The sequence below is a fragment of the Pinus tabuliformis genome, chromosome 4_2 (assembly GCF_031772625.1).
Source record: "Pinus tabuliformis cultivar Carrire ecotype Pingquan chromosome 4_2, CPIR1, whole genome shotgun sequence".
NCBI classification, from domain to species: Eukaryota; Viridiplantae; Streptophyta; class Pinopsida; order Pinales; family Pinaceae; genus Pinus; species Pinus tabuliformis.
In genome coordinates this window covers 512517229-512544100 of record NC_142304.1, presented here as the reverse complement: position 1 = coordinate 512544100, position 26872 = coordinate 512517229, and the positions used below count along the sequence as shown (strand labels likewise).

The following is a 26872-nucleotide window of genomic DNA, read 5'->3' as shown; positions in this document are numbered from 1 at the left end:
TCAGTCAACCAAAACCAATCAGACATATATAAACAAGAATATGCTAGAAGTTAATTGCAGAATAGTTCACAATAAATGACTAACATAGCAAGAAATAAGTAACAATAGATTCTAAAGAAAACATACATGCAATAACTATGAATCAGTCCATAACATATTGTGTATATGAAACCACACATCAGCTATCTAATCCCATCCTCAACTTAACTGTTAAATTCCTTTCAAATGAGGTATGAGGGTATCTTTATAGTAGTGAGAAGGATGACCTTTCAACTACCCTTTGTGTCCTTTCACCCACCCTCATGAGCCTTGAGCTCCTCCACTATTCTCTTATGCCTAATTTTTGTTACATGCTCAAATCAATCTTAGCGTAGCTACTGACATCGTAACGAGAAACATTTGCATGGTGACAGAAGAGAAGACATGAGGAGAATAAAGAGATTTTGAGAAGCTCTAGGGTTCTTATTGTCAATGGTGTTGTAAAGCCATGGAATTTGCATGCACTGATGAACAAGGACTTGGCGTTACTCTTATTTTTCAAATTCTTTTTTGCTTGCTACCACATCTACCACCAAGGTTGGCCCATATCTTTGGACTGTTGTATAGATCCAGTTTTACTGCTAGTTCAAAATCCTAGTTATGTCGCCTCCCTGAGAAAACTTGACTTTTTCCATGTACGTCAGCATCTTCTACCTACAAACGAATGACATGGATCAAAAATAATTATAAATAAATAAATAAATACGTTAAAACATAACTAATTGATTGAAAGAAAACAGTTAATTTGGACCCCTACATAGTCCTTTTCTGGGACACAGCATTCTCTACGCATGTGGTATTTACAAGCGTTTTCATGTGCTTCAAAATGCTCACAGTAGGTTTTAAACTATCTTGGACCTTTTAGCTTCTAGTGTTGCCCTTCTTTAAAACCCTTCAATTCTTTCAATGCAATGATGTATGTTGCATGTTAAATTTGGGGCAGACTACATTTTCCTCTAAGAGAGCAAGGCCACATTTTTCTAGAATCCTTTTTTTGTTTAAATTGGATTTACTTACTCGTGTTGGAGAATCTCAAGAAGAATCTCACCCCAGGAGTCAATGGGCCAAGGCAGACACTGGTGTAACCAACCACTCTCAACCTTTGTGTGAATGTTGTTTGCAAATGGATAATGATATCTATATGAATTTGGATGTCCATCAATCCTCAACAATAAATCATTCATATAAAAAGTTCCCTCAGAAACCAAGATTCTACTCTAAACATCATCTTTAACTATTCTCCATGACTTTACTCTGATCTCTCTACATATCGCTCCACTTTTTCCTCATTCAAATTGATTCTGACCATGGCTTCTCCTAAATCACAAATAACCTCATTCAGAACATGGGAGTCATTATAGTGAGTTACAGCCTGTATAATTTCTCAAGCTCGGCGAGGTGGATTGCCACTTTTGAACCTGCCTGAACCTACAAACATTCCATCACAACCTAGCTACATCATCAAGGTATCATCAACAGGTGTAGCAACACTTCTTGCTATGAAATTCACAACAAGCATCCTTCCCAACTATTTGGTTTTCCTCACAAGCTCATAGGGAGCAACAATTTATTTACCAAAGGTAAAATATCCATCATCATCCAAGCTCTGAAGCTTACGTATATCACCCAAAAATAAACCTTACATGTCTTACTTCTTCAATAACATTATCGGTACCAACTTCTCCTTTGGTGCTGATCATAGGAGCTCCTTCAGAAATCCTTCTCAGGGCCTCACCAAGGTTCTGGAAACCATAGGCAAAAGGTATGCAAAAAATTTGTTTGTTGATATGGTACATGTCATTTACAACAATAAGCACTTCACTCTCATCAATGTAATCAATACTGATGGCCTCTATAATTTGGGATTCAACAAAATGACATGTTCTAGCATAGGCCATGACAGGGATGGTCACAACATGCTTGATTTCCTTGATACCAGGATCACTCATCTGAGCCACTACTCCTTGAGATCTAATATCAGCAGGCACCTGCTCCAATGCCATCACAACATGAGCCCCAACTTCTTTAGCTATTTTAGCTTGTTAAGCATTGACAAAATCCATGATAACCCCCCCTCTAAGAATTTGGGCCAGACCAACCTTGAATGCATATGAAGATTTTTTTGGATCGGTTATTACACCATTGCCATAGACGGTGACAACTAGATCACTTTCCACTTTCAACTCCAAATAAATCTCAAACCTCAAACATGCAATAATAACTTCCAAGCAACTATACTTACAACTTCTCCTTACTCTCCTCTATTACAGAGTATGAGGAAGAGAAAACAAATCTCAAACTTCTTTGAATGAAGGAAACTCCTAGACTGAATAGCCTTACAGCACAATGATTTTAACTTTTGTGAGGCTAGCATTCAAGTAATACACACCACCATCCAATACCAATCCTCTCAGGCCGGCAGACCAAGTGGAATCTGCAAGTGCGATTTATGGCTCCATAAGCCCTTTCTCGAGTCGCGAGATTGGTTATGGGTGTAAGTTGCATTTTTGAGACCCATATGGTATGCGACCTGTGACTTGTGGGTAATGGCACTCCAAAGTCACATCATTGATCATAATTTTCCAGTTCTTTCTTATTTTTGGTTCACCAAGGACGAAGCCCAATCCAATTCGCTAGTCGAATACATATAATGGAAGGTGAGGGAGTGTGATTAGTGAGCATGAAAAATGGTTCCCATCTATAGTGAGGTATTTTTTGACCTGCATCATTTGATTCACAAACCAATCAAGAGGGAAATTTTGGTCCCATTATAAAAGTGATTTCTAGTGATACAAGAAAAGCAAATTGGTGTGGGCTACCAATTGGAAACATTGTTTGGGGAGAGTTGCAAACTGAAAATGTGACTTGCATATGTCACTTGTATTGGGTCACATAGTCGCATTATTTTGTGGGTCACACATCCAAGTTGTATGTTGAATCTCTAACTTGCGACTTTTGCAACTTTTGGATGATTTAACCATACATTTGGCACACAAAAAATTTGACCTGTGGAGAACATGGCCTCTCAAATCTAAGTCACATAGTCACACTTTAGTGAGAGTCACACTTCTTTGTTTCTTGCTTGAGGCTCTCCCTTGTGAATTCGTGACTTGGAGAGAGAGATTGTAAATGAGGGATGTGACTTGAGGAGAGTGAAAATGGAGACACCGATATTCTCCTTCATCTTAATTTCTAGCATGGACTAACAATGCAGTCTTTACTTTAGAATACAAGCAAAGGTGAGTTGTACCTTTGAGGTAGCTTCAAATGCCATTCCTGGGTGCCCTAGATGCCCCAAGTACCTGATGTTCCCTCCTACAATTTGTTAGAAATTTTAATTACTCCCACATGAGTAGTTGACTAAACATAGAGAGTCAGTTAGCTGAGTGATTGAGTGATTGAGTGTTTGAGTGTTGAGTCAAGTTGAGTTAAGTGATAGATGAATTTTAGTGTGTGGTTGCATGTCAAGATATTTTAGGAAAGTAGCTAGTTGGAAAAGGTTAAATACCCTTCACCGGGTTCATTGTAATAATCATGTTTTGTGTGATCAATAGAAGAGAAGCAGCTCATGTTTTATGTGTGAATTTTTGTTTTGTTTCCTCTGCCTTTCCAAGAAATTGGTATTAGAGCTAGGTTACAAAGAGATACAAAAACGGATTAACAACCATTATATACTTCATAAAAGCGAAGATTTATATGGTGAAAATATTTTTCCAAGTTTTAAAACCCACCTGATTTGGAGAAGTAGCCGCAACTGTGAACTAAGTAGGGGTGTTATATCTTTAACATGCTCTCTGTTATCATGGAAGGCACACAATGTTAAAAAATCAAAAGAGTTTGCAGAGCTACTCTCACGGCCGAAAGTCAAAAGTACTTTCCGCTGCTATGTGTGAATGGGAAATAGCTTGTAGAACCGCCCGAAGAAGTTGTCGTGGAGAGAGTCAAGGCATAGCTCAGAGAAAACTAGCATATTGTGTCAATCATAACTCCTCTTTCCCTAGCCTGTGAGGGAATAACCTAAACTACCTATCGAAAGGTGTGTGGGCCCGAGAAAGTCAAGACATTCCATCGGTCAAGTGGGCAAGGTCATTTTAAACAGTGTGATTTGATTGAGCACCAAGTCATTCAAAAGGTTTGGTATGAAACTTACTTGTCAATCATATTAGAAAAGTTTTATTGTAGGCCTATTAAATAAAAGTAAAGGGATTACATAATTTTTTACAAAGATTTTGACAAATGTCATTCAAAAGGTTATGTTGAAAAGGATTTTCATTAAAGTTTTCAAAAGGGGTATTTTTAAAAGGGTTTTGGAAAACTATTTTTTTTTTTAAGTTCATTCTTTTTTAATTAAAAATAAACATATAAAATTTGGGATTAAGAAATTTTTACAAAGTTAATTTTGGCAAGAGAATTTAGGGCTTTGTAAAGTCTGTCAATATTTGGTGTTTTGTCAAGCATGATAAGTCTTTTGGTGAAGATTGGGCCTTACGGGGGCACATATTGAAAATTATATCTTTTTTGGGTGCAATATGGAAAACAGCCTCATGCAATCAACAAAGCAGTTATAAGAAAAGGAATGACAACAGTCATGGGTCACAAGGTGTGACTGAAGAAATCTAAGAAAAGGAATTGAAAAGAAGAGGAAAATATTGTTGCCATGGTTAGAGAGGCTCAGGCCACATCCGAGGAACTGAGAAGTCTAGCAGAAGACAAAGAAGTAATCGAGGGTGATTGGTGTAGCTTTGATCTGCTACCACCTCCTATGTTTACAGGTAAATATTTTGATTATTAGGTTATAAATATGTTAACTTTTCTTCGATCTAAAGAGTTAATTGAGTACGAGTCTAATAATCCATATGATGAAGTATGTGCTGCTTTAGCATTGAATTTTATAAAATAGACATTGGATGAGAAGTGTTTTTGCAAGGTAGAAAAAGTTACAACATCCAAGGAAGCATGGAAGCTCTTGGAAGCAGATTTTGTTACAAGGGAGAGTGACATGCAACATCAGGTTATGTCACAAGCAAAGAAGTCAGCTGCAAATCTGAGAGTAGATGAGAAAGACATTTAGAGGAAAACAGAGCTTGGGGAATCCCACTCAAAAGTGGATGATGGTTGTCAAAACCATAAAATTGAAACCCGTCATGCAAGCATGCATATAGATGAAGAAGATGCAACAAAGATTGCAGAGAGAGAACCAGGAACCTCTATGTGTGAAACAGAGCAAGAGCAAATAAATTCTCAAGGACTCCACTGTAATGTGGATGATACAGATGATGGTGAATCCCACTATGACGAAACACATGTGGATGATGACTACAAAGTAGTATGTGAATTGGTGAATCCAGCCGCATCTGATGGATTTGATGAAGTTGAAATTGTCAATAAAATTGAAAATGAGCACATGCATGCTCAGATATCCCACCATAGTGTGGATGATCATTATGTTGATGATATGTGTGGTTTATTTTTTGAAATAGGGATTGATTATGAAAATATGTAACCGCAATGTTTGATGAAGCATTGAAGGTTGAAGATGCCACTGTAGCAGCAAGATATGAAACAGTTGGAACTACTCATGAAGTAGTATGTCATCTAGTAGCAGCCAATGATAAAGAACAGGATAAAGTGATTGAAGAGTTTTTTATGAGAATATCCACTAACAGCATAACAGTGGACGACAACCTCCATGCAGTTGAAAAGAAGGAAGAGGTAGAGAAGGAAGCTCTCACTGAAGATCATAATAAAGATATTTTTAACATTGTTTTTTAATATGCATGTGTTCAAAATAGCATGGGAAAAGAAGTTGAAATCAAGGTTGCTAATAAATTTGATGCAGATTTGAAGCTCATTGAAGAATGGATTCAGAAACCAATAGAACATATTGATGTGAGTCCTAAAGCAACATCTAAAATAAAACAATTGAATGAAATGGTGAATATTGATCTTGAGTGTGCAGATTACAGGAAAAAAGCAGCAATACTTGATTATGAAAGTGAAAAGAATGATATGGATGTTTCTGAAGACAAAGATGAATGCATTGAAACCATTTTTCAACAATGGAATCAAGAAGAGATAAGATTTTTCTATCAAGAAATACGACAGAAAGAAAGCCAAGAATATGAAGCACAAGAAACAAAGCAAAGAAGACAATTTGAAGATGCAATGTTGTGGAAACAGTCCATGGTTGAACGAATATTTGAAGAGGAAGTTGTAGAAGACATGATCTAATTTTTTTTTAGAACAAGTTCAATACAAGTCAAAGAAAAATTGCAGTAGCAACAAGTGAATAAAGACTACAGCAAGAAATTTCAACAAAGAATGAAACAATTTCAAGGATATAGAATCTAGAAGCAGAGAAAAAGAAAATGAAAAATTGCAAAATTCTTGAGTCATTGTAAGCTTAGCTGAGACATAGACCAGCAGGCATGTTTGTGTGATAGTTAAGTCATGTTGAGTCATGTCGAGTCATACAGTCGTAATTAAGGGGGAGTGTTAGAAATTGTAATTACTCCCGCATGAGTAGTTGACGAAACATAAAGAGTCAGTTAACTGAATGATTGAGTGATTGAATTTTTGAGTGTTGAGTCAAGTTGAGTTAAGTGATAGATGACTTTTAGTGTGTGGTTGCATGTGGTTGCATGTCAAGATATTTTAGGCAAGTAGCTAGTTGGAAAAGGTTAAATACCCTTCACCGAGTTCATTGTAATAATCATGTTTTGTGTGATCAATAGAAGAGTAGCAACTCTTGTTTTATGTGTGAATTTCTGTTTTGTTTCCTCTACCTTTCCAACACAATTCCCCTTAGTTAGCATCAACTACATGCACCTTTGTGTCACGGAGATTTGACCTTTCCGACCAGGCCTATGCGTCCCATTTCTAACAAATTTGGAGCCTTTTGATGTATATTCAAGGTATCTTTTGCAATAGACTTCGTCAAGATATGTGAGTCCGTATTGCATCCATTTTCTTGGCCAATAGGTAATGCCACCAATAGGTAATTCCATTTTCAGAGTCGTCAGCTTATGATAAATCTGCACAACCCTCGTTGAAATATATGTAAACATATATAAAGAAAATTTCCTTAATGAAAGTGTTCCTTCCCTGCATTTCAACCATGCACTATCGATAATGCTGCCATGTATGAATTCTTTACAAATCCACTTTCATCGTATTGTGTGGATCAAAGTGCAACCTGTTGAGATTTCATGGTAAATTAAATCTTGTTGTAACTATGAATTATGGTAAAACCACCACATCCTTGGCCATGTGCACATTAGTTTATAACTATCCATTGCAACCTTCCCTATTGCTCACTTCGCAGTCGTTATGTGGTGATTTTCATACGTAAGTAATAACATTTTGTTACCACTACAACGCCTTCTCATACCTTTCTAATATAACTTCTATGACAAGTGTTGGTGCTACCTCGTATGTGTTTTCCATTACCAGTGGCTTCTACGCCTTTGGGTAGCCTCCTCGATATGCATGTTAATGATCGATCATGTGTTTCTCGTGTGATGGCATGATCATAAATTCATCATATGGGCATGCCCTTTCCTTTAAATATTCCTTTCTCTATGTGTGGATTATGTGCTCCATTCCTAGGTATGTGTTGCCCTTATGCATCCCTTTAGGGTGCATGGTGGCCTTTATGGTAGCTAACCACATCGATTAAATCCTTCTTGGAAAACCAACCTCCCTTAAGTATTTTGAGTGCATTACGGTGGCTTAAACTCAAAATAATTAACCCTTTATTCATTTTAAATATACACCATGCGATATATTAAATAATTGTCGTGTATTAAAGAATGTGTCTTATTCACTTTTTTTCTTAAACTCCTTAGAAGAGTATGTGAGGTTCATATGGAACATTAAATCTCTATCTTTAGAGCATATTAGTGGTGTCGTGTTAAGGGATTGCTAAATGCAACTGTTGTATAGTTCAAATTATACCTATGTCATCTTCAATTAATTTCCTGAAAGGGAGGTGGGATGAAAATAGTTTAGTGCATAATAGTGATATTTTCATGTGAGGACATGCAAACAAATGAATAAATTAAATAATTCACTTGTGAAGCATAAACAATGAATTATCCAAATCAATATGTTACAAACCATACTGTTTTGGTCAAGCATGCTTAAGTTTGGAGACCAACTCAAAATTTAGGTTCTTTCATGGATCTATTAATTGCAGTTGACTTTGAAATTTCATGATGCCTAAGGTGATTATGCACTCATAGAGAAAGTTCCTGGAAATACTCATGGCCATGCGTTTGGAGGGCAAGGATTAATGCAAAGCAAGGTTGGATTATTAATTATGTCGATATGGGGCTTCATATATTTATGGGAAAGATGGCACTCTTACAAACCCCAATGCACACGTTGAGATGGGGAACCAATCATGAACTTAGGGGAACATGACATACAATGATTCTTACCATGATGCCAAGCAGTGTCAATGAGAATGCACCCCTAGAGGTATATGAATTAGGTTAAATCATGAGGGGAACCTTCATTTTGATAACCTAGGGTTTCTCTTGAACCCTAATATGGTCAACCATAAGGAAAACCAAATTAAAGTCATGCTCATCCACACACAAATGCCTCCACTAATTTGCAATGTACACTATAGGAGGATAGGTTTCAAAGTCATGGGGGAACTATCAATGCTCCTTGAAGCAACAAACCTCCAAATACTAATGCAATCATAAGGTCTATATCTCAGATAAAAAAATAATGTGTGGATGCAATGTGTGAAGTGAATGTACACATCAACAATGTTTGATAGGAAGGGTAGTGAGGAGAGTAATAAGTTGAAATCCTAATGGGCTGAATGAGTGGAGGGGGACCCAAAATTTTAGGTGTTGTTGTAGTCGCTACAATAGACGTCTAAGCATAGAACTGCCTCTAGTGAAGTTGATATGCCTGTCTCTATTGAGGAAATTGATTCTCCAGCCGTCTGAAAGACTTTCCTAGCCTCTGGAAGCTGAATCCCTTTTTCCTCCAGCCAAATCGAATTGTTCTTTTGAAGTAACTATGTAGTCCGTTGCACCGCCTCACTGGGAATAACTCAGCCTCCTTGTTGCTACCTCTACGGATATGGAAAAATTCCTTTGGATCACTATATTTGCCCCTATGTCTTTGCTTCCTCACTGAAGCTTGAACTCTCCAGCAACTAACTGTCGCTACTCTCAAAAATTGAATTCTCCAACTGGTGTGTTCTCCATCACCAAATCAATCCTTTCTTATAACTTTTGATTTGGAATCCAACGACAAAGATCAAATTTTAAACGATGGCTCAGATCATTTCTTGATCGATCTATGTGAGTTTCTATAGAATTCTCATATTGACTTAATTAATTATGATTATGAGAAAAAGCTTCTCGGCGTAAATCACATGATAATACATTTGTCGACGCATTTCAAACCAACGAGTGTGGTTCATCGTCAGGACAAGTTGAAGAATCAGATCATGGCTACAAATTAAATAGGGAGAGCAGATCTTCCAATGGCTAGAAAAACGGCTATATTAGATCATACTGGAAAAAAACGGCTAAAATTGACCAAGAAATGGCTAGATTTGACTATTCAAATTGTTTAATTATAATAATATTATTATGCTAAAACAAATATTATTTTAATACCCAGATTTGAGTTAACAATACTACTAGGGAATATTTATAATAAAATTGATAGAAATGTTAACATATAAAAATAGAACTAGGGAAAATAACTGATAGTAATCGAAAGGATTTGATATTAACTAAACTAATAATAATTCATATTATATTATTATTATAATAATGTTATAGTATTTATTATTAATGGCATGTGTAACTAATTAATATAAATTTAATAGTAAGGTTATTTTATGGGTATAAGTATTAATAGATCTAGGGATACTAGTAATTGTAAGTATTTAATATTAACAAAAATAATATTAATTATTGTTATATTATATATACTAGATTAGTCAAGAAACATGAATATTTATACTAATATTTAACATATATTATAAGTAATATTAGTTATTATTATATTCTTCTTGTAGTATTATTCTAATTATTAATGGTTAGGGTAACTAACAGTTTTAGGAAAATTAGTAATAGTAAGGATTTATTGTAATCTTATTATTAATATAATAGTGTTATAATAATAGTATTATTATTAAAGGTAACCAAATTTATTGGTAAAGCAATCTAATTTAGCTATTTAAATATACTTATACTAGATAATTTAATCTATTTATATAGTTAGGAAAAGGACTATCTCTTAAAAATAAGAAATCAAGGGAGATTCCTAAAGAGGATCAAAGGATTATGGCTAAGGAAATCAGGTTAAAGGATAATAAGTTATTAATAGAGGGAGGGGAGGAATGGGAAGAAACAACTAGGAAAAGAGGGCCAGTATCCAGCAACTACTGATCTTCCAACCATCATCTCTATTGAGATTTCTTGGCCTTCTTTCAATCTCAATGGCTTCCCTAAATTTTTGGTGATGGAACTACGCAACTTTAGCAATAACATTGGCCTCCTCAATACAAACATGACATTTGGTCTTCTCCACATGCTCTGCTAGTGTGGAAGACTTGGTTCTCATGTGTTTTAGGTCAGTTGCGTGCTCATTAACCCTTTGATTAATAGAGCATCCAGTCTCACCAATATAGGGGGTCCCACAGGAAAAAGGAATAATATAGACACCCTTCATGTCCTTATGGTCGATAGGATCCTTCACTGATCGGAGGGATTTACGAATGGTGTTAAGGGGTCTAAAGTTTGAGGGAACATTATGCTTCTTGAGAATCCTAGCAATATTATCAGTGGTCCCTTGAACAAAAGGTAGATGGACCCCTGGAATTCATTCTTTAGGTTTTCTTTTAACTATCGAATTTCTGGAAGCTTTAAGGAAAGCCTTCTGACCAAGGAATCTACTATAATCATTCTCAACAAAGACATTAAGGAGTTGGGATTTCTCTTTCTTGAAGCTCTTTTCATCAGAGATCCTTAGGGCACGAGTAGCAAGGGTGTTGAGAATGCCCAAATTTTGAGCCGTGAAATGATGGGAACTAGCATGAAGATATTCCTCTGTATGTATTTTCTTCCAAAACACTTGGTGGGAGAGGGAACCATCAATATTCCTTGAAATAAGAATATCAAGGAAAGGGAGGCTACCATCAACTTCCTATTGCATTGTGAACTTAATGGTGAAGGATTGACTGTTGAGATGTTTGAAGAAGAGATCTAACTCCTCTTGGCCATGATACCAGATGACATTGGTGTCATCTACAAATCTTTTCCAAAGTTTAGGTAGGAGACGTGTCAAGGCCAGAGCTTTGGATTCAAAATCTTCCATAAAAAGATTAGCAACAACAGGGGAAAGAGTGAGCCCATGGCAACACCACAGGTCTGTTCAAATAACTCGCCCTCAAAACTGAAAAAAGTGGAAGTGAGACAGATCTCAACTAACCGAGTGGTATCGGGATCTGTTAGGTGGTTGATCACCTCCATGGCCTCCTTGGACTGTATTTCTTCTATCAAACCCAGCCGAGGGGTCTGTATCACGTTGAGCTCCTCTGAACCATAGCTCGATGGTCTGCTCCATTCCAGTCAACCTGATCCAAGCAGTGGGTTACATAGCATTTCTCCTTCATTATGTCTAAGTGATATGCCTCCGAATAACACCTGTCTACCTAACTCCAGCGCTAGTTTCCACTGCAAGACACTGCGTCCTCGTTCATCCCACTGTGATTCATCTCTTGCTGGTTTGTCTGATCAAACGGTGAACCAACTCTCAATCTCGCCGAAGCCAAATCTATCCCTAGTTCCTGTCGCAAATATAGTAAGCTCTATCTGCCTTGGCAGTGAGGGCTCAAACCTATACAACTATAAGGATCTTAATAATCGTGGTTTAAGTTTTGTATGTAATAATAATAATAATAAAAGTAGTATTAATTACTGACAATAAAAACAATAATATATCCATTAATAATAATAATAACAACAATAGTAATAATTTAATTATCGTTAATGATAACAATAATACTAACATTAATAATTTATCACTTGATCATAATAATAGTAAGTTATCGATTATTAACAGTTGTAGTAATTTAAAATATATAAACAAATTTAACAAAAACTTTAATTTTACGTTTAGTTATAATAAGAATTGTAATAATAATATTATTAATCTTAACCCTCCCTCTCGTAATAACAAAGTTATCAATTTGTCTAGTTTTTCCTTTCTCCCTTCTGTTTTTAAGCTTTTGGGTAAGGGTTTAAATTTTGCCCTGGCCCCTAAGAAGATCTCGGTAGATGACATTATTTCTGATGTGGAAGTCAGGATTAGAGGTTTACCTGATAATATTAAGGACACTATTAGACAGGATTGTGTTGTGGTCCGTAGAAAAGCAAAGCCCCCTCGGAGCAACCTCAACAAAGAAGAATTTGGTGCCCTCAGATCCTTAAACTAGAACTAGAAAGCCGACAAAGAAGGGGTTGTTTTCGTTCTTAACAAAGAGTATTACCGCAAGAAGATGCTAGATCATCTTTATAATAGTGGGAGTTATAAAAAGCTTCCCAAGAACTTGCTTAAGAAGATTTCTAGGACTGTAGCTCCTGCCATCAAGTTCAATAGCTCAGTGAGTTCCCTTTGCCATAAACTCATTGAGAGCAATCCCATTACTCCAAGGATCTATGGGCTTCCAAAGATTCATAAGGAGGGGGCTCCCCTAAGGCCCATTATCAACACCATTGGTGGTCCTACCTACCTTTTGGCTAAATTCCTTGCCTTTAAGCTTAAACCCTTAGTTGGTCGTACAGAGTCTTTCGTCAAAGACTTTGCATCCTTTGTTGAGGAGCTCAAGGACATAAAGCTTGACACTGGGGACATTCTTGTTAGTTTTGATGTAGTCTCCCTTTACACTTGCATCCCTATAAAGGAGGCCATGGAGGTGATCAACTGCCTAACGAATCCTCATACTGCTCGATTAGTTGAGATCTGTCTCACTTCCGCTTTTTTTAGTTTTGAGGGTGAGTTCTTTGAACAAACCTGTGGTGTTTCCATGGGCTCACCCCTTTCCGCTTTTGTTGTTAATCTATTTATGGAAGATTTTGAATCCAAAGCTCTGGCCTTGGTACATCTCCTACCTAAACTTTGGAAAATATTTGTAGATGACACTAATGTCATCTAGTCTCATGGCCAAGAGGAGTTAGATCTCTTCTTCAAACATCTCAACAGTCAATCCTCTGCCATTAAGTTCACCATGGAACAGGAAGTTGATGGTAGCCTCCCTTTCCTTGATATTCTTATTTCAAGGAATATTGACGGTTCCCTCTCCTACCAAGTGTTTCAAAAGAAAACACATACGGAGCAATATCTTCATGCTAGTTCCCATCATTTCCTGGCTTAAAAGTTGGGCGTTCTCAACACCCTCGCTACTCGTGCCCTAAGGATCTCCGAGGAAAAGAGCCTCGAGAAAGAGAAATCCCATCTCCTTAATGTCTTTGTTGAGAATGGTTATAGTAGACACCTAAAGAACGAATCCCAGGGGTCCATCTACCTTTTTTCAAGGGACCACTGATAAGATTGCTAGGATTCTCAAGAAGCATAATGTTCCCTCGACCTTTAGACCCCTTAACACCATTCATAAATCCCTCCGATCAGTGAAGGATCCTATCAACCCTGAGGACATGAAGGGTTTCTATATTATTCCTTGTGCTTGTGGGACCCCCTATATTGGTGAGACTGGATGCTCTATTAATCAAAGGGTTAATGAGCACACAGCTGACCTAAAACATAGGAGAACCAAGTCTTCCGCACTAGCAAAGCATGCGGAGAAGTCCAAACATCATGTTTGTATTGAGGAGGCCAATGTTATTGCTAAAGTTGTGCAATTTCATCACCGAAAATTTAGGGAAGCCATTGAGATTGAAAGAAGGCTAAGCAATCTCAATAGAGATGATGGTTGGAAGATCAGTAGTTGTTGGATACTGGCCCTCTTTTCCTAGTCATTTCATCCCCTTCCTCCCCTCCCTGTATTAATAGCCTGTTATCATTTAACCTGCTTTCTTTAGCCATAATCCTTTGATCCTCTTAGGAATCTCCCTTGATTTCTTATTTTTAAGAGATAGTCCTTTTCCTAACTATATAAATAGATTAAATTATCTAGTATAAGGATATTTAAATAGCTAAATTAGACTGTTTTACCGATAAATTTGGTTACCTTTAATAATAATACTATTATTATAACACTATTGTATTAATAATAAGATTACAATAAATCCTTACTATTACTAATTTCCCTAAAACTGTTAGTTACCCTAACCATTAATAATTAGAATAATACTACAACAAGAATATAATAATAACTAATGTTACTTTAGTTAATATTACTTATAATATATATTAAATATTAGTATAATATTCCAATTTCTTGACTAATATAGAATATATAATATAACAATAATTAATATTATTTTTGTTGATATTAAATAATTACAATTACTAATATCCCTAGATCTATTAATACTTATACCCATAAAATAACCTTACTATTAAATTTATATTAATTAGTCACACATGCCATTAATAATAAATACTATAACATTATTATAATAATAATATAATATGAATTATTACTAATTTAGTTAATATCAAATCCTTTCGATTACATCATTTATTTTCCCTAGCTCTATTTTTATATGTTAACATTTCTATCAATTTTACTATAAATATTCCCTAGTAGTATTGTTAACTCAAATCTGGGTATTAAAATAATATTTGTTTTAGCATAATAATATTATTATAATTAAACAATTTGAATAGTCAAATCTAGTCGTTTCTTGGTCAATTTTAGCCATTTTTTCCAGTATGATCTAATATAGCCGTTGGAAGATCTGCTCTCCCTACTTAATTTGTAGCCATGATCTGATTCTTCAACTTGTCCTAATGATGAACCACACTCATTGGTTCGAAACACGTCAACAAATGTATTATCATGTGATTTACATCGAAAGAATTTTTCTCATAAACTTGATATGGATCACAAAAGCCTCAATTCAATAATTATGATTAATTAACAAGTTTTCCTAAGTTTGGACTTAGGAAACATTAAAAAATTGGTTAATAATATAATCAATTCATCTATAGGTGGAATTTCCATAAACGATTTCTAGGTCTTGGAGATCACATGTATTCTAGCCTATCCACCAAATTTTGTGGCTAGAACACATCCGATGCTACAAAAACTAACACTCCCTCTTAGTGAGGACTGTGTTCTCTATAGTGGTGCATATCTTGCCACAACACCCTGTCTCTGTATCGCCTCTTGTCATGCTACTAATGTATGGATATACTTCCCACCAACCATTGTGCAACTTGGATACTGCATCTTTTGTTGTTATTGATATTGCAATATTGCTTCCAACTCTACATCTGCAATGCAACTACCTCTCATCTATTTTTGTTGCAACTGCAACTGATACAACTGAGAAGCATCCAAAATACTAAATCATTCATGTTTAGTATGATGCATTTGTCTCCCAAATCTCTGATTGTTTTTAGCATCTACACTGTCACTGAAGACTCCGCATTGCTGCCAAATCTGCACTGAGCCACCTTCTTTGTTGTTAACACTGCACTACGCTCCTCAACATCTGACTTCTACTAGTATGAAACTGTCACTTCAGAACTGACTGCATTAATTTTCATTGATCCATCATGCTACTGAATATTATGGGCCCCCGTAGCAAGGTAATGATCCATGAGGTGGAATCCTCAATGTTCTGACCAATCATTGTAGCGCTCTGGGGCTAAAACTCTAAGTCACCCCACCTCACTCCTAGAGGTATAACTACCATCATTGTGAAGTATTCCTCCAACCTAGAGGACAACTATCTATCTCAGTGTGCGCTGCTATCTAGTCCTGCTTCTCCTGCTTCTCCTTCTTTTTTAGAGGACATTGGGTACTTAGTGGCCAAACTCGCAACACCTGAAGCACTTGACCTTAGATAGGTCCTTCTTCTTCTTCTTCTTCTTCTTCTTCTCCCCCTACCCCTGACTGGCACCCTTTGATGTGAGGGCCACATTCTCCTCCTCCTTCACACCCTTCAATCTACTTCTACTACTGCCACTGATGGAGCTCTTTAGCAAAGCTCGCCTTAATTCCTCTTGCTACAAGTCAACCCACATTATATCCCATCTTGGTAGTGTGTCTCTGCCCAATACTTTGGACGAAGAATTTCCAATCCTTAGAGACACTATCAAGTGCCAACCATACTAGCTCTAAAGGTTAAGGTGTTTCCCCAACAACTACAAGCTGGTCTTGAACCTCTTGAATCCTGGTGAGGAAGGGATCTATGCCTCCCCCCTTCTACATCGTGATGCATCATATATTTTCTTCCAGGAACATCTTTTGCTGCTGAGAGGTACCCTGGTATAGCATGGAGATAACATCCCACATCTCTTAGTTGTTCCCTTGGCCACTATATGTGAGACTATATGATCCCGGACTCCATCTAGGATCAATCGCTTCACCTTCACCATTTCCTTCATGTATTCCTTAAGCTGGTCTACATCTTGGGGAATTTCCACCACATTATCTATGTAGGATTTCAAGTCACATTTATCTAGAAGGAAGGACATCCTAGCCTTCCAGATGACATAGTTGGAAGCTCTATCCAACCTATCCTAATATCTAAGTCTTGCTATGACCATTTTCTGATCTGTTGAAAACTCCCTCTTTCCCTCTACTTGGTTGTTTCTTTGTTACTTTCACTCCCTTCTGCAATGCATAGATTTGCTAGCTGCTACTACCAATCTGTCTCGAAAAATAGAAATTCTGATACTCCAAGTTCCCCGAGAGAAATTTTCCCTCTGTTGTGTGTGCTTTTCCCTTCCACTCGACACAGATTCTTCTTCTACAACTATAGCAAAACCCTCCGCGTCCAGTCAAGGAATATGCTCAGTGAAAATTTGAGTTGTAGATGCTCCCTCTAACTGTTGGAATCACTAACTCGATTAACTCGACTTCTCTGCAACCCTACAACTGAAAATCATTTTTTTCCCTAGCAATTCAACCTGCATGTCTGGGTACTGCACTACCTCCGAAAATTTTAGCTTGCTGCTCCCTCTAAGCAGAGAAATTTTCTCCTTCGCTTCTAAGCTTCCCGGCTAATCACTCATGCTCCGATACCATGTGAAAAATTCAAAATTGAAATCCTAATACAAAAATTGAAATTCATTTTTCTAATTGTTAATTAATTTAATAATTTATCTGCTACGAAAATATAAAATAAATCACTTTGTAATCTTCATAAATAAATTGCAGAAGAAAAATAGTGCTAGAAATTGGGAAAATACTAGCACACACAGAATAAAAATGACACTATTATTTTTGGACAAATATCCCCGAAAAAACCTAACTTGGCAAAACCAATGCAACAGTGAGGGTTTTAATTATTATGCAGCAGTGAAATCTAAGTAAAATGTATGCATGCCCAACTAGAAATCCAATAGCAAGAAAATTTGGCCAAAGTTATTTAAGGGAATTTTGATTCTTCCACAAGCAACCCCGACACAACTTTCCTTCAAAAAATTCGTCCTCTTGGACCCTCTACGCTAGCCTCTACACAGTGCTTGCGTAGACCCTTAGATGTCTAATCTCACAACTACCTCTGATGAAGTCATTCTTCCTATCTCTATCGAGGAAACTAATTCTTTGGCCTTCTGGAATACTTTCCTGGCCTCTAGAAGCTGAATCGATTTTTCCTCCAGCCATATCAAATTTCTCTTCTGAAGCAACTACGCAGTCGCCTGCGCTACCTCACTAGGAATAACTTTGCATCCTTGTCGTTGCCTCTCCGGATGTAGAAAACTTCCTTCGAATCATTGTCTCTACCCCTCGTTATCTCTTCTTCCTCACTGAAGTTTGATCTCTCTGGCAACTGACTGCTGCTACTCTTGAAAATCAAATTCTCCAAGTGACTCTAGTGTGCTTTTCATCACCGCATCAATCCCTTCTGATATCTTCATGTTGGGACTCCAACGACCAAGATTAAATTTTAATCGATGGCTCATATCATTTCTGGATCGATTCATGTGAGTTTCTAGAGAATTTTCATCTTGAATTAATTAATTCTAATTAATTAACCATTTTTCCTAAGTTTAGACTTAGTAAACATTAAAAAATTGTTTAATAATCTAATTAAGTCATTTCTGTGTGGAATTTCTAGAAATAATTTCTAGGTTTTGGAGATCTCATGTATTCTAGCTTTTCCCCCAAATTTCGTGGTAGAACACATCTGCTGCTATAGAAACTAACATTAACATATACATATATATATATATATAATCATTGTTATTCACATCACATTAAAAAATCATATAACATGTTAAAGAAATTTTCAAATGCATATATACACTAGGGTTTTAATAAAATTAAAAATTAAGATATTTCTATATATAAAGATGTGAAATTTATGTAAATATAAATAATATTGGTAAAAATCAACATAGATTTATATTAACTTCAAATTTACTAAGCACCAAAAAGAATAGAATTTCTCAAAGTGCAAACATTTTGAAAATTTTGATGTCTTTAAGTGCTTGATAGATTCAAGTAAATATAGAGTTAAAATAAATCTATATTAATTACAAATATTATGAGTTGACACTTCATTTTCTATCTCCTCAAAATCCTAATTTGAAAAAAATACAAATACTTTTATATTAATTTTTATGGTAATATCTGTATTTAGTAATCACAAAAAATGAAGTGACAATTTACACCTAACCAAAGGGAACTCTAGTAAATAACCTAAGGGAGCATTTTTTAACTATAAATCAAATTACGAAGCAAAAATCAAAATCCAACATTATATACAATCATGAATTAAAATGGATGATTTATTTATGCATATAATTAAGAATGGAAGAAATAGGCCAGCCATCATGACCCACCATGACCTCCACCACAAGTTAAATTTATCCCCGAGATAGTTAAAAATGATATACTTCAAACATTTTCTTCGACTAAATTCAATTAATAATAAAAAATGAGAATATGTCATAACTTCAAAACAAGAAAACTTCACATATAATACATTATGATTGTAATTTCCGTGATGTTACCTACTCTTTAGTTGCCATCAACTCTTTAAGATGATAATTCCAACATTAAATCACAACTGGGAAACAATGTATCTTCATGCTCCCAAAACCTAACTCTGTGTAATTGAAAGTTGGTAATCAAAGTTTGCTTATGACTCAATCTTCTTTTTTATAAAATTCTTGCGTTGCTGCATTTCTTTACATGTCCTCGTTATATTTATTTTGTAATTTACTTGCAATGATCATGTCCGGTTCACTTTTAAATTTAAATAGACACATCCAGATACAAAGTTAAGTGCATTTTATGAAAACAAATTCCTAAAAATATGTAACGTAATATGTATTAATGGTACGGTAACGGTCTTTAAGGTTAAGATTTAGTATTTTTTTAGACAAAAGAAAATAGGTTAATGGCTCGGGTAGTAGTGAAAGTCTTTTATTTATGGATCATTAATCAGGCATTTTAAATAGAATGGTTTTTTTAATAATGATAATGCATCCGTCTATATTTATAAAAAATAAATAATGATAATTATTTTTATTAATGGTTTGACCATTGAATTATGATAAATTCAAAAAATATATATAAATAATATCCCATCGAAACAAAATTGCAAACTGTAAAATTCCTTAAAAAAAGGGCAATTACAAAGAATAAATCCGTTGCGGCACTATGAGAAGGTAGTAAAATAATAAAAAATGAACGTAAAGAATGAGAATTAGCACCAACTGGCCTATTAGCTCAGTTGGTTAGAGCGTCGTGCTAATAACGCGAAGGTCGCAGGTTCGAAACCTGCATAGGCCAAATGAGAATATTTGTAATTGTTTCTACCGTGGATTTTCAAGGGCTACTGTATCTCCGTTGCTGAACAAGCAAACAGCGATGGCTTGGATAATGAAATTGTTCGGCTCTGATTCCATTTTGGATGGACTTTTTTACAATTTTAACGTGATTGATGGCTTGGATAATGAAATTGTTCGGCTCTGATTCCGTTTTGGATGGACTTTTTACAATTTTAACGTGATTGATGGCTTGGATAATGAAACTGTTCGGCTCTAATTCCGTTTTGGATGGACTTTTTACAATTTTAACGTGATTATTATAATTAATTAAGTGAATAATTATATGTAAATAATATATATATATATATATATATATTTTAAATGGTTATTATAATAATTAAACTTTTTTTAAAATGTAATGTCAAAACTATTGTTATGAGTGATACTTACAACTTTCTTTCGTTTCTTTGGTGGTGAAGATGTATCTTTTAATATATATATTTATTGAGATTTATGCTTTATGACGTTTTTTATTTTCAGTTGGAGGGGTTATTTATAATTTTGAAGGAAATAAAGAAATAGATTATTTTTGGGGTGTTTTCTAGTTAGCAAATAATCTTGTTGAATCATATCGGTTGCTATAAGGTCTAATGCTAGCGAGAGTAGCAAAGATTGGAAACTCTGTGGTAATTGGTGATTCCTTGATAGTTATCCCGTGTTTGATGCATGAAACATTACCAAAAGAGTGCAAGTTAAGAGGTATCGTAGAAATGATCCAAACTCGGAAACCATTTTTTCCCAAGCTCGTCTTTTATCATGACTTGAGATCACATAATGCTGAAGCATATTGTCTTGCTAATGAAAGTGCAAAATAGGAAGAAAGGGTCGTTGTTCATAATGGTTTCCCCTCAATTTCTCTCATTTCTTACCTATGGAATTATTTGAATTTAAAAATGAAATTTGAGGGAGGGAGAGCCACAAAAATCAACGTGGCTCCCCCTCCCAAAGTGCATCATGCAAAACATAGTGTTAATGTCAATTTAAATGGACTTAAACGCATAAGCATGGACGAAGATTGGAGGAATCTTGTGATTAGCTTGTCATCACCATTCTATCTATTATTTGTGTGCTCCCAAGCCATCAATAGTAGAGTGATAAGACGGATTTTATTGCGTGGGGAAAAAATTAAGCCCTCTATGTAGTCCTTTGTATTCATGGTGAAAAATGGCAAATATCAACAATGGTTATGGTGGAGTTCTTCCATGTGGTCTTGAGGAGGAAGAGAAGTTTTGGGTGCTCTAGGGGATCTAGAGCAAAGACTAGGACACGAGCCTCCATGCACTCCTTCTTGATTCCTTGACCATTGGCATCTTTAGGAAGTCCATAATTTAGCTACCAACTTTATGGAATCAACAGTATCCTATGGTAGTAGTCACAAAACCAACGGGGAGCTCTCGGCGCCAAATGGACATTAGCTCTCACATATGTTAGGAAGGTAATTCAAAGACTTTCCATGTCAATCAGAATTTCGTCGGTGTTCAAGCAGTAAAGGTGAGGCTTGTCAGGCATGTCTTGTTGGCATTGAACTAGTGTAAAGTTTTAATTTGGGAATTGATGATATGGAAAATTGTTGGGACAATTGCTCCTCAGTGTCATCTCTTTAAGGCACCCTTGATGGTTCTACTATGTTCTTGTCTTAATGATCTAAACTCTTTCTATGGGGAGAGGCACAAGAGCTTACCAACCCTTAGTATTTCATGGGCCCCTGACAATTAGACACTTATTACAGTGAGGGAAACCTAGGATACAAGAGTTCCCTATGATGGTATTGCAATGGAATTGTTGGATCAAATAATGGATAGGCTAGAGGAAAACTAAGAGCTTTTGTATATCAAATTTAACCATGTCTATGTTGTTATCCTGATAGCGAAGGAATTACTTCTCGAAGACAGAACTCAGGAGAGGCAATTAGAGGATGACGCAGATAGTCTTCACCAACCTCCTCATATCTCATCTAATCTAGATAAGGAAAATGCAGTCAATTTAATAAATTATATTTGAGTGCACCTCTTATAGTAGAGGATAACTTTGGAACATAGCTAGTGGAACTTGCATCTATTTTGCTATTTATTTTATGTTTTGTATGATCTTTGCTAGTTTTTGGAGAGTATATATCTCTAAAAACCTTACATCTATTAGGCAAGTTAGTAGTGAAATATATATGATATATGGCAGTCTTGATGAGATTATAGTTATTTTTAATCTCAAACGAATTTTCAATGTAATCACCTAATGTATAGGTTGTGATCTATGCACAAAATTTTATTTAATATCAAATTATTATTAAGGTTAAACTAAAAAGGAGAGATGGGTTTCATTGTTAATATTCACAAAATTAAGGTGATGATAATTAAATTGTTCATGGCACGAGATTGGCTATGGGTGTAAGTCGCATTTTTGAGACCCATATGGTATGCGACCTGTGGGTAATGGCATTCCTGGGTGCCGTAGATGCCCCAAGTACCTGATGTGCCCTCCTGTCATTCCCCTTATTTAGCATCAATTACATGCACCTTTGTGTCATGGAGATTTGACCTTGCCGGCCAGGCCTATGCGTCCCCTTGCTAACAAATTTGGAGGCTTTTGATGTATATTCAAGGTAGCTTTCTCAACAAACTTCGTCAAGATATGTCAGCCCCTATCGCATCCATTTTTTTGGCCAATAGGTAATGCCATTTTTAGAGTTGTCAGCTTATGATAAATCTGCACAGCCCTCGCTCAAATATAAGTAAATGTATATACAGAAATGTTCCTCAATGAAAGTGTTCCTTCACCACATTTCAACCATGCGCTATTGATAATGTTGTCCTATGTGAATACTTTAGAAATCCACTTTCATCGTATTGTGTTGGTTAAAGTGCAACCCGTTGAGATTTCATGGTAAATTAAATCGTTTTGTAACTTTGAATTATGGTAAATACCACCACATCCTCGGCCATGTGCACATCAGTTTATAACTATCTACTACAACCTTCACGACTTTGCAGTCGTTACGTGGTGATTTTCATACATAACTGCTAGTGTTTTGTTACCACTACAACGCCTTCTCATACCTTTCCAATATAACTTCTATGAGAAGTGTTGGCGCTACCTCATATGTGTTTTCCATCACTAGTGGATTCTTCACCTTGGGCTAAGCTCCTTGATATGCATGTTAATGATCGATCATGTGTTTCTCTTGTGCTCGCATGATCATAAATTCATCATATGGGCATGTGCTTTCCTTTAAATAATCCTTTCTCTATGTGTGGATTATGTGCTCCATTCCTAGGTATGCGTTGCCCTTATGCATCTCTTTGGGGTGCGTGGTGGCCTTTATGGTAGCTAACCACATGGATTTAATCCTTCTCTGTAAACCAACCTCCCATAAGAATTAAATCCTTCTCTGTAAACCAACCTCCCATAAGAATTTTGAGTGCATTACAGTGGCTTAAACTCAAAATAATTAACCCTTTATTCATTTTTAATATAAACCATGCAATATATTAAATAATTGCAATGTATTAAAGAGTGTGTCTTATTCACTTTTTTTCTTAAAGTCCTTAGAAGAGTATGTGAGGTTCATATGGAACATTAAATCTCCATCCTTAAAGCATATTAGTTGTGTCGTGTGAAGGGAATCTTAAATGTAACTGTTGCATAGTTCAAATTATACCCATGGCATCTTCAATTAATTTCATGAAAAGGAGGTGGGATGAAAATAGTTTAGCTCACAATAGTGATATTTTCATGTGAGGATATGGAAACAAATGAATAAATAAAATAATTCACTTGAGGAATATAAACAATGAATTATCCAAATCAAGATGTTACAAATCATATTGTTTTGGTCAAGCATGCTTAAGTTTGGAGACCAACTCAAAATTCAGGTTCTTTCGTGGATCTATTAATTGCAGTTGGCTTTGATATTTCATGATGCCCAAGATGATGATGCACTCATAGAAAAATTTCCTTGAAATACAAATGACCATGCATTTGGAGGGCAGGGATTAATACAAAGCAAGGTTGGATTATTAATTATGTTGATTTGGGGCTTCAAAGATTTATGGGAATGATGACACTCTTACAAACCCCAATGCACACATTGAGATGGGGAACCAATCATGAACCTAGGGGAACATGACATACAATGATTCTTACCATGATGCCAAGCAATGTCAATGAGAATGCACCCCTATAGGTATATGAATTAGGTTAAATCATGAGGGGAACCTTCATTTTGATAATCCAGGGTTTCTCTTGAACCCTAATATGGTCAACCATAAAGAAAGCCAAATTAAAGTCATGCTCATCCACACACAGATGCCTCCACTAAATGCAATGTACATTATAGGATGATAGGTTTCGAAGTCATGGGGGAACTCTCAATGCTCCTTGAAGAAACAAACCTCCAAACACTAATGCTATCATAAGGTCTATATCTGAGATAAAAAATGATGTGCGGATGCAATGTGTGAAGTGAATGTACACATCAACAAGGTTTGATAGGAAGAGTAGTGAGGAGAGTAATCAGTTGAAACTCTAATGGATTGAGCGAGTGGAGGGGGACCCAAAATTTTGGGTGTTTTTGTAGCAGCTACAATAGATGTCTAAGCATAGAACTTCCTCTAATGAAGTCATTTTCCCTGTCGCTATTGAGGAAACTGATTCTACGGCCTTCTGGATGACTTTACTGACCTTTGGAAACTAAATCTATTTTTCCTCCAGCTAAATCGAATTGCTCTTCTGAAGCAACTATGTAGTCCTCTGCGTTTCCTTATTGGGAATAACTCAACCTCCTTGTTGCTGCCTCTATAGATCTAGAAAAGTTCCTTTGGATCACTATCTCTGCCCCTCACTGTCTTTGCTTCCTCACTGAAGCTCATACTCTCTGGAAACTAATTGTCGCTAGTTTAGAAAATTGAATTCTCCAAGTGACTGGTGTGTTCTCCATCACCACATCAATCCTTTCTTATATCTTCCTATTGGGAATCCAATGACAAAGATTAAATTTTAATCGATGGCACAAATCATTTCTGGATCGATCTGTGTGAGTTTCTAGAGAATTCTCACATTGAATTAATTAATTATGATTAATTAACCAACTTTCCTAATTTTAGATTTAGGAAACATTGAAAATTGGTTAATAATATAATTAATTCATCTATAGGTGGAATTTCCATAAGCGATTTATATGTTTTGGAGACAATGTATTCTAGCATCCCCACCAAATTTTGTGGCTATAACACATCTAATGCTAGAGAAACTAACACTCCCTCTTATCAAGGATTATCTTCTCTCTAGTGTTGCATATCCTACCACAACACCCTGTCTATGTATCACCTCTTGTCATGCTACTGATGTCTGGATATACTTCCTGCCAACCACTGTGCAACTCGGATGCTACATTTGTGTTGTTACTGACACTGCCATATCGCTGCCAACTTTTCATCTACACTGTAACTACCTCTCATATGTTTTTGTTGCAACTGTAACTACTGCAACTAAGAAGCATCCAAAATACTAAATCATTTGTGTTTAGTATGAAGCATTTGTCTCTCAAGTCTCTGACCATTGTTAGCATCTACACTATCACTCAAGACTCTGCGCTGCTGCCAACTCTACATTGAGACACCTACTTTGTTGTTAACACTGATCTGTGCTCCTCAACATCTGACTATTACTAGTATGAAACTGTCACTTTGGAACTGACTCCATCAATTTTTACTAATCCATCTTGCTACTCAATATTATGGGCCCACATAGCAAGGTAATGATCCATGAGGTGGAATTGTCAAGGTCTTAATCAATCTCTATAGCTCTATGGGGCTACAACTCTAAGTCACCCACCTCACTCCTGGAGGAATAACTACCATCATCGTGAAGTCTTCCTCCAATCTGGAGGACAACCTATCTATCTCAGCATGTGTTGCTTCCTAGTCCTACTTGTTCTTCTTTTTTAGAGGACATTGGGTACTTAGTGGCCAAACTCGTCACACCTGAAGCACTTGACCTTAGATAGGTCCTTCTTCTTCTTCTTCTTTTTCTTCTCCCCTTGCCCCTCACTGGGACCCTTTGATGTGAGGGTCACATTCACCTCCTCCTTCACACCCTTCAGTCCGCTACTACTGCTGCCGCTAATGGAGCTATTTAACAGAGCTCACCTCGACTCCTCTTGCTACAAGTTAGCCCACATTCTATCCCATCTTGGTAGTGTGTCTCTACCCAATACTTTGGATGAAGACTTTCCAATCCTTATAGACACTATCTAGTTCCAATTGTATTATCTCTAAAGGTTGAGGTGTTTCCTCAACAACTACAAGATGGTCTTGAACCTCTTGAATCCTGACGAGGAAGCGATCTATGCCTTCCCCCTTCTACATCATGATGCATCTTATCTTTTCTTCCAGGAATATCTTCTGCTGTTGAGAGGTACCGTGGTATATCATGGAGAGAACATCCCACATCTCTTTGGTCATTCCCTTAGCTTCTATATGTGAGACTATATGACCCCGGACTCCATCTAGGATCAACCACTTCACCTTCACCATTTCCTTTCTGTATTCCTTAAGTTGGTCTGCATCTTAGGGAATTTCCACAACATTATCTATGTAGGCTTTCAAGCCATATTCATCTAGAAGGAAGGACATCCTCACCTTCTAGATGACGTAGTTGGAAGCTCTATCCAACCTATCTTGATATCTAAGCCCTTCCATGACCATCTCTGATCTGTCGAAAACTCCCTCTTTACCTATGCTTGGTTGCTACTTTGTTGCTCACACTCCCTTCTGGAATGTGCAGATTTGCTAGTTGCTACTACAAATCTATCTAGAAAGACCGACCTTCTGAGACTCGAAGTTCCCTGAGAGAAATTCTCCCTCTGATGTGTTTGCTTTTC

At 36.2% G+C, this 26872-nt stretch overlaps 1 non-coding gene and 1 pseudogene across 1 annotated transcript; one reads left to right on the top strand and one right to left on the bottom strand.

Annotated features, from left to right (window-relative positions):
• Positions 1 to 1288: 1288 nt before the first annotated feature.
• The window catches only part of LOC149170240 (putative pyridoxal 5'-phosphate synthase subunit PDX1), a 123125-nt pseudogene continuing 97541 nt past the window's right edge, over positions 1289 to 26872 (bottom strand).
• On the top strand, positions 19884 to 19957 carry TRNAI-AAU (transfer RNA isoleucine (anticodon AAU)). The gene has a single exon. It is a non-coding gene; the product is annotated as a tRNA-Ile (tRNA).